Below are 7,927 nucleotides of genomic sequence, written 5' to 3' on the forward strand. Positions count from 1 at the left end.
CCTCTTTAGAAGCAAGGTTTCTAATCTTAGGAAGAAATGGAAAAGCTTCTGAGGGTTCCAGGAAACCTTGGTAAGTTTATGCCAAACTGTATTTGTGTGTGCATCTGTTTATGCATTTGGGTAAAAGGGGCCATAATTTAATTGAATTTCAAAGGAGTCCAGGACCCTGCAGAAAATGTTAAGAACGTTTGCTCTTGACTTCCTCCCTGGGCAATTTTACCATCCTCCAATGCTGAAATGATTGCCTTCCAAATTCCAGTTTTCCACCTGACCATCCCCTTAATCTTTAGCTTTTTAAGTATCTCTGACTCTTTATGTTTCCTCCTGGTATACAGTAGTACTACACATTAGTAAATATACTCTCTAGGGAAGCTACAACTGGTGAAACACTCATTTTACCAGCGCTCCTTGCCAGATACCTATATGGCAGCTGTGCACAAAAATTTTAAAATGTACCTTTCAGGGAGGTCCAGTGCTATGGGTACATGGCTTAGTAACAGGATGGTACTTTTGCGGGTATTTTTGTTGTTGTTGACTTTTCAGTATTTTATCTCCATCATGCCAAGCCTGCATTCAAGCTGATTTTGAAGCATCTTAGTCTGACTCTCAAAGACCTCCATGATCTGGTCTAAAACTTATACTTCTAGCATTATAACCCACTAATCCTCTCCAAAAAGCTTCCACTGTAGCCAGACTGGTCTGCTTATTATTGCCTGGACAGATTATATGCATTCCTCTGCATATTCGCTCACCATATTTTACCTGCCTAGAATCTCTGCCTCTCCAAAATGTTAGAGTGAGTCCTCTATACTTTCACATCTTAGTTCTAGCTCTACTTCTTCTAAGAAACATTTTATAATCACTCCAGTGCTTACTGACCTCACCTTCCTATAAGATCCCGTTGCTCTTATTGTCTGTATCACACTGTTGACTGGGAGCACTCTTCAGTCTTTGACTTCTAGTACAGTGCCCTAGGACCTTGGCACTCAAAATGTGGTCCATGGACCAACAGAATGGGCAGTACTTGGGAGCTAGCTAAAAATGAAGAATCTCACAACCCACTGCAGACCTACCGAAAAATACTCTGCATTTTAACAAGATCTTCAAGTGATTCTTACAAATGATAGAGTTTGAGAGGCAGTGCCCTATGTCATGCATTTGCAGTTGTTAAAATAACTTAGTTTCAGTCCCTGAATATACCTTATCTTTCATTACATTTTACTTTCTGATCATGCCTTCTCTGTTACTTTTCAGAATTCTTTGTACTATGATGCTTTTCCTATATTCCCCCGTTGAAAGTATGTCTCTTCTTGAATTACTTTGATGCTTCTTTGATCATTTTCTACATGTATCTTGTATTAAAGGGCATTTCGTGTACAGAGGTATTAACTCCTTTGTTAGATTATAAGCTCTTTGAGGGTAGGAATGGAATTTTCTTCATCTCTGATCCTTGACAGTTTCTGGCAGAGTTCCTGACACCCAGTAGTTAAAAATAATAAATGTTTGTTGAATGAATGAATGAATGAATGGCTAATTTCATAATAAATTCATTTGGATTTTAGAATTTACTTGGGAAAAATGTGATAGATAATTGACCATGGGTAGTGCTGTTCATAATTGCAATGTTTTTATTTTTCAAGCCAAATATTAATTATCTAAGCTAGTCATGCTGTTTCTTAATGACTTTTAAACCTGTACCATTATGAATACAAGACTGCATTAATTTTTAACAGTCTCCAAGTAGTTCATAATTAAAGACCAAGTGATTGAACTCATTGACGCAATCAATGCCTTTGTTTATAGCTTAGTTTTCATCTCTGTATAGATAACCAAGAAAAAAAAGCTAACAAACCACAGAAAACAAAGTCTGATGATAAAGAAGTAAGAAAAAGTATCTCACCACCCATTCTGTGTCTGAATGACTAGTAATGAAAGGGAAGAGTGTCAGTAGCCACTAAAGTTAATCAATATACTGACTCATCTACTCGACAAATTCTAGATGAATCAGAGGTCTTTGTGTTTCATAGTTTATGACTCATATCTTTTAAACTCTGTGGACCTAATCACAGAAACTAAACAGGGGAGAAAATGAAATGATCCAAATCCAATATTTGAGCAGTGCAAGAAAAAAATAAACTTTCTGAATTAGAAGTCATCTTCTTTTAGAAGCTTAACAGTTTCAGATGGATTTCTCCAGTTATCTATATAAGAGAGATCAGTCTGTATCCAGTTTCTCCTTCTGTCACAAAACCCAACAGTTTCTTTTTGAGATCAAAATGATGTTGCCTTATATTAGAAAGTGATTGTAGTTATTAAGGTGTTTTGAAAGTCTTTTGTTTACTGACTATGATAATTTTGGAAGATGATTTATCTATTAGATTGACTTTTGAGAAAAGAGCTAGAATACCTGGTTATACAAACATGGAAGTCCCCTAAAATTATATCCCATAGGTCTCCTGCTCTAGTTTCTTCATTGCGAATATACTCAAATGTCACTAATTAGGCTAGTAAAGAGAAAAGTCAAGATAGCAGAAAGTATTTTTTCTTTCTTTCTTTCTTTCTTTCTTTCTTTCTTTCTTTCTTTCTTTCTTTCTTTCTTTCTTTCTTTCTTCCTTCCTTCCTTCCTTCCTTCCTTCCTTCCTTCCTTCCTTCCTTTCTTCTTTCTTTTTTTTCAGAGACAAGTAAATATTTGTTTTTGTGCCTTTCTTCCTATGTGTATTTCAAGTCTTTTTCAAAACAAGGCCCCAGGAATCTCCAGATTCAGTTATGTCCCTGGGCTTGGTCGATTGCTGCAGGAGTCTTAGGAAGCCTTATACAAATGCTTGAGCTACTCATTTACCAACATTAAACCCTAGGATAGAAGATGCAACAAAGCAGGACTCCTTCCTCCATGGAATGTGCTGATTTCAGACGAGGTGGCAGCCACAATGCAGAAAACGCTGGGAATTTTTCCTTGGAACTGAGCCATGATGAGAGGTGCTTGCTATGAACATAAGCTACTGTCTTTTCTTTGACCTCTCCTTTCCATTTTTTGAAGATAAAGCAGGAAATAATCTTCTCTGAAGATACTTGATAAAAATTCCCAAAAAACAAAAACACATGCTTCCACCTCATTGATAAAAATTTACTGCAGTTTGGCACCTGGGTCTAGTTCAGCTGGTGGATGAGCTGATTGATGCATTCGCCCCGATAGCCAGGTGTGCTCATCTCCTTGAGAAAGCCCACTCTATTTTTGGTAGCATGACAGGCCACTGAGAGGTGGAAAGGGCACAAGAACCATAAGATCTCCTGGAAATGCTTCCCTGGGAAGGCAAATTCATAAATGAGGTCTTCCAAGCAAATGACACCAACCTTCCCCAGGTGCTCCTCAATCACTGTGTTGTCTGTCAGAGGGATGATCTTATTCTTGACCATGGATTGTCCATGTTTCAAAATGAGTTCCCGGACAGACTTCAGATTTGGAAATCCCCAGGTCACATAAGTTTCCACTATATGCATCATTTTTAGGTTCTGGGGGTTGATTTTTACAAACACACCACTAAAAATTTTCTTTAGGCGAAGTCTTGCAATGATCTGCAGCAGTAATCTCATGTCATCAATCCTTTCGATGCGTACAACAAAGGCCAAGGAATATTTATCTGGCAATTCCAAGTCATGAGGTTTCACTTCTAGTTGTCTGAGATGCACCTTGTCACATTTCTGCCACCAGGAATCATGTAGGAATTATTCCAGTGGCTTAAACCTAAGCCCTTTTCCTTTCCTCTGCTCCTACTTTGCCAAAAGTGCCTGCTTTGCCTGGGTGGCTTTGAGGGCTTGATAAGTCTTCCTCTTTTTCAGGAGATTTTCTGGAACCAAAGGGATTTTTCTTTGCTCTTGCTCTGCCATCTTTCTAGTGTTGCAGCTACATGCAAAAAGTATTTCTTAAGAGCTGGGCTTCATGAGCTATAAAGAGGCAGTAGAGAATAGTGGCTACAAACATGGTGTTTGAAATTGAGCTGATATGGATGCAAATCCCAACTTGCTTTCTTAATGTTTGTGTAACACTGTGTAAGTCCCACACCTATGAAGTGGGGATACTAATAATGCCTGCAGGATTGAGAAAAATGTAAACAGTGCTAACCAAAGTACCTAGCACTTAGTGAGTTCTCTGTAAGATTTAATAATTGTTATAGTAGCTGTTAGTAAGGCTGTATCTCTACCTTTCCCATGCTCACTTCCTGGTCAGCAGTCTGTCTCATATATGGATTCTTCCACCATCCATGTCCTTTGGAGGCTCATTTGACTGTCCCTTTCCCTAGGCAACTGCCCTTTTTTTCATCTTCACTATTCACACTGGGCTTGGACCCACAGCTCGCCTTGGACTTGCTTCTTTAGATACTCTCAATGGCCACCACCCTCTGCCTAGCTCATGCTGATCTTGCTGGTAAGTGATCTTCGATCTAATTCTAATTTCCCTCTAGAGCTCCACCAAACTTCCCTAACCACATCTCTAACCAAGGCCTTTAACCTGAGGAAGATGAAGGAACATGCATGAACAGAAGCAGAAGGAGGGTCTAGTACAAGTCTTCCCAAAGTGTATTCTGCAGAATGCTAATGCTGCAAGTTCTTATACAAGAAAAGATAGCATTTTTTTCTGGTAAAATAATTTTGGAAAATTTTGCATACTATTTGTTCCTGCAGATTCACAGTGCACCTTAATATTTAGCAACTTGGACAAACAGTGGTACAGAAAATTAACTCTTTTAGCTCAAAGACATTTTTGGAAATACCAGCATAGTTCATGTTCCATTTCCATTGTAATCACTTAGCAGCTACTACAGCAAACATTGGCAGTCCCTACGGCAAACAGAAAAGAGAGCTCTGGAGGGTATGATATTGACAATTGATTGCTCTGCCCAGAAGTGGTACATGTTACTGCCACTAACCACTCATTGTTATCAGTCATCTGGCTCCACAAAACCAAAAAGAAGCCAGGAAATGCCATCTTAGCATCTGTATAGGAGGGGGAGAAATAGAAACATGTGGTGAACAGTATTAATGACTGCTACATTGAACCTCAATATTCATATCTGTAAAATGGGATATGAAAAATAGCCTTTTATGAAGATTAAGTGAAATACAAAAATAAAATTTTTTATAAAGTGCGAAGTGCTATGCACAGGTAAAGGATAATTACCCAGTTAATTCATGGGATTTCTGCTTTGTGAGATCAGGATCAGAACATGAGCCACAGATGAACTGCAGGGAAGTGTGGGTAGCTGGGATGGTGACAAGCATAACAGGACAAAGAAGGATGGGGACCTAATAAGACAAAGTTATGGATAATGGCCAAACAAATTGCAGTGATAAGAATTATCTTTAAGAAGAATAAGAAGAAATTTTCTAGACAAAAGTAACCTTCTGTCCACTGTGTCCAAAAGATCACATATTGAAAATGAGTATATCTGAGTTAATCATGTTTTACCATAATTGCTCATTGAATTAAACCACAAAGGAAATCCTGTTTTTATTCAGAAATATGATCTTCATAGACAATTTCTCCTCAGGCAGACTCTAGATGCTGTTTTCATTTACAAAAATATATTAGCTGTCATCTATCCTTCTTTTTTTCCCCCACATAGAAATTATACAACAAAAGCTTTTCAAGAGGGAATACATTTGTACCACCTAATTCTTAACACTTTAGAGCAGATTTCAATAGTCTGGATTCAGGAAATGCTATGGTCCAATTCCATTTGTCATCATTTATTCCTCCCCTAACAAACATGATCTGCATCTACTTGAAAATGACATGTATTTAAGTTGTAATTCATACTAAAAATACTGATCATGCTATATTATAGATGCATCAGAAGCAAGCAAAATAGATTCACTAGAAATTTGGAAAATCCTGCTTGTAATCATGTTCTTTGTATTAACATGTCCACATTAAGTTTTTTGTTTGTTTAATGATGCCTTAAATTTTCTAATTGAAAAGGATACTCCTGACGTTATTGGGCCATTAGGGGGCTATCAGATGCCTACATGTACAGTATCACCGAGTGTAAATCTAGAAGGCCCTTAGCCACACTTATTACCAATCACAGGCCAGGGCCCCAAACAATTGTAAGGACAGTGGGCCGGGGTGGGAATGGGTATAACAAGGTGGGGGAAAAACAAAGATGGAAAGAAGATAAGTAAAGTGTAGCAAGTTCTCACTTAACATTTTCAATAGGTTCTTGGAAACTGACTTCAAGTGAAATGATGTATAACAAAACAAATTTTTAAAAGCAACATTGCAAGAAAACGATGATGAAGGAAATTATGTTACTTGAAAATCTGCTTTATGTCATTTCACTTAAAGTTAGTTTCCAAGAACTGATCAATGACATTAAGTGAGGACTTACTGTTGTGAGTCTTAGGGAAGACTTAGTGTCGACAGCAGTATAAAACTTCCCAACTCAAGATGTGAAAAGTGACAAACGAGCATTATATATGAAAATCAAAGGAGACCTCATGGGGCAGTTTGTAGATAGTTGTTTCTAAGTACCAAACTCCACAGTAATGCAAGTTGTCTAGTAGCAAGGTTATGGGTACCATGAAGGTTAGTGACCACAAATTTAGCCCCCCAAAAAGTTGGAATGCAATTATGTCTCAGTATAAAGCTCACTAATATCCATAGGAAAATAAAAATGTACAATATCCTATAAGCTAAAATAAAAAAAGTCACAAAGTCTGGCATCCCATCAAAAATTATCAGACATCCAAGGAAGGAGAAAAATACCCCCTATAATAAAGAAAAACTTCAATCAATTGAAACTGACCCAGAATTAACACAGATGATAGAACTAGTAGGTAAAAATATTAAAAATATATTCCATATGCTCAAGAAGCTAGAGGAAAGACTGAACATAGTAAAGATGGAAAATACAAAAAGATTCAAATTGAAATTCTATAGATGAAAATGATGATGACTAAAATAAAATGTAACCTGGATTTTGGATTAACAGCAGATTAGGCATCGCATGAAAAAAAATAATAAATTTGTTAGATATATAAATAGGAAGTATCCAAAATGAAACCCAGAGACAAAGGAATTAAAAATAAATAAATAAAATAAGCAGTGTCAGTGAGCTGTGGGACAACTTCAAGTGCCCTAATACATGCGTAATTGAAGTCCGCAAAAGAGAAAAGAGAGAGGGAAGAAAAACTATTTGATAAATTAATAGCCAATTAATTTTCAATTTTGATAAAATGTATAAACCCATAGATCAAAGAGGCTATTTATCATCCAGGTGAGAGTAAATTGTGGTTTAAATTGGGGTGGTTAGGACTGGAGTCAGTTAGAAATGGTCAGATTCTACACATAATTTGGAGGGTAAAGTCCATAAGATTTCCTAATGGTTTGGATGTGGAGTGTGAAAGGCTTCACGGATCACTCCAAGACATTTGGCTAGAGAAAATGCAAGGCTGAAAAATGACAAATGATTTTCACTGGAAAGGGACCCAGTCAGAATAGGAACCATCGGCTCAGACCTGAGCCAACAATTTCTCAACTTTATTATTTAGAAATCTGTTGTGTTAGTTTTTACTAACAGCCTTTGGTATCCAGAGCAACAATAAATAGTTAAGATTAAAATTACTCATGTTGTCATTCCAGGGTTCTTGAATGGGAATCTCTAGGACCTTTTCATTTAATCAGTTCCTAGCCTACTTTTAGACAGCATAGATTCTCATCAGAGATACAGTTATCTAAGCATCCAAATGTTTTAGTTTGCCCTTTCATATTTATAACTCCTTTCTTAGAAACAGAGAGAACAGAATGTTATGTACATTTCAACTGCCAGCAGCTTACCAGAATGGCAGTGTCCAGGGTTTCTGTTACTTGTCCCCATGGGCTGGGGCAGAATGATTTCCTAGCATTATTTACAGTCCTGGAACATCCTAT

General features: G+C 37.2%; 1 pseudogene; it reads right to left on the reverse strand.

The window, feature by feature from the left end:
* Positions 1-2,602: 2,602 nt before the first annotated feature.
* On the reverse strand, positions 2,603-7,110 carry LOC110742147 (annotated as a pseudogene).
* Positions 7,111-7,927: the final 817 nt, after the last annotated feature.

This window comes from Papio anubis, chromosome X, assembly GCF_008728515.1.
Source record: "Papio anubis isolate 15944 chromosome X, Panubis1.0, whole genome shotgun sequence".
Taxonomy (NCBI): Eukaryota; Metazoa; Chordata; class Mammalia; order Primates; family Cercopithecidae; genus Papio; species Papio anubis.